This window comes from Nannospalax galili, unplaced genomic scaffold (assembly GCF_000622305.1).
Source record: "Nannospalax galili isolate Female #2095 unplaced genomic scaffold, S.galili_v1.0 scaffold2750, whole genome shotgun sequence".
Lineage (NCBI taxonomy): Eukaryota > Metazoa > Chordata > Mammalia > Rodentia > Spalacidae > Nannospalax > Nannospalax galili.
In genome coordinates this window covers 27040-28214 of record NW_008327243.1, presented here as the reverse complement: position 1 = coordinate 28214, position 1175 = coordinate 27040, and the positions used below count along the sequence as shown (strand labels likewise).

General features: G+C 54.6%; 1 pseudogene; it reads left to right on the top strand.

Annotated features, from left to right (window-relative positions):
• The first annotated feature begins 35 nt into the window (after positions 1-35).
• Positions 36-1175, top strand: part of LOC103735620 — an 11241-nt pseudogene continuing 10101 nt past the window's right edge.

Genomic DNA, 1175 nt, shown 5'->3' with positions numbered 1-1175 from the left:
AAGAGCGGTCAGCTAGACCCCATGTCATCCCCCAGGATGAAGACAAGCCTGAGGATGAGATGGCCCAAAAGCGGGCCAGCCTGCTGGAACGACAGCAAAGGCGAGCAGAGGAGGCCAGGCGGCGCAAACAATGGCAGGAGGCTGAGAAGGAGCAGCGGAAGGAGGCTACGAGGTGACGCTGGGTCCAGTTGGGAAGGTGGAATCCTTGGCCTTTGATATTGCTGCCCCAGTGACCTCACATTCTAAATCCTATTTTGCTGGCTCCCTTCCATTGAATTTGCAGGCTTGCTCAAGAGGAGGCCCCAGGCTTGGCCCCTGCAGCCCCTGCAGGCCCCACAGCTCCAGTCAACCTGGCCCCTGCTGCCCGAGCCCCAGCCCCAGCTGAAGAGGAGGTGGGCCCACGGCGAGGTGACTTCACGAGACTTGAGTATGAGCGCCGGGCTCAGTTGAAACTGATGGATGACCTTGATAAAGTGCTACGACCCCGGGCCTCAGGGACAGGAGGACCAGGCCGAGGTGGGCGCAGGGTAACCCGGCCACGCTCTGGTTGCTGCGATGACTCGGCCCTGGCACGAAGCCCAGCTCGTGGCCTGCTGGGTGAGGACCCTATGGGGGTGGGGCCCCATAGGTGTTGGGGGGCAGTATCTATTGGATGTAGAGTATTTGAGGATATGTGGTGGGGGGGTCTCCAATGAGTTGAGGGGAGGGGGTCTTCCCTGGATGAATAGTAAAGAATACTTGAGGCCCTGGGTTCAGTCCTCTGTACTGCAGAAAAAAAAAAAATTCCTCGCCATGTTACGACGGGTGTGGTGGCATTTGCCTGTCATTGTAACACACAGAAGGCTGAGGCAGGATTTTGAGTTTACCAGTCTAGGCTACAGAGCAAGTTTCAAGCCAGCTTAGGCTATATAGTGAGATCCTATACCAAACTACGACTAAGCATAGTGGTACAGGGGGCTTCCAGCACTTAGGAGGTAGAGACAGGTGGATCTCTGTGAGTTTGAGGCCAGCCTGGTCTACATAGTGAGTTCCAGGAGAGCTGGGGCTACAGGGAGACCCTGTCTCAAAAAAGACCAAAAAAAAAAAAAACCCAAAGAAAAGTAGACAGTTTCTTGACTAAAAGTTAAAATGTCCTTGGGCCTCTTAGCAACATACTCTGTTCCAAAGGCCAAAAA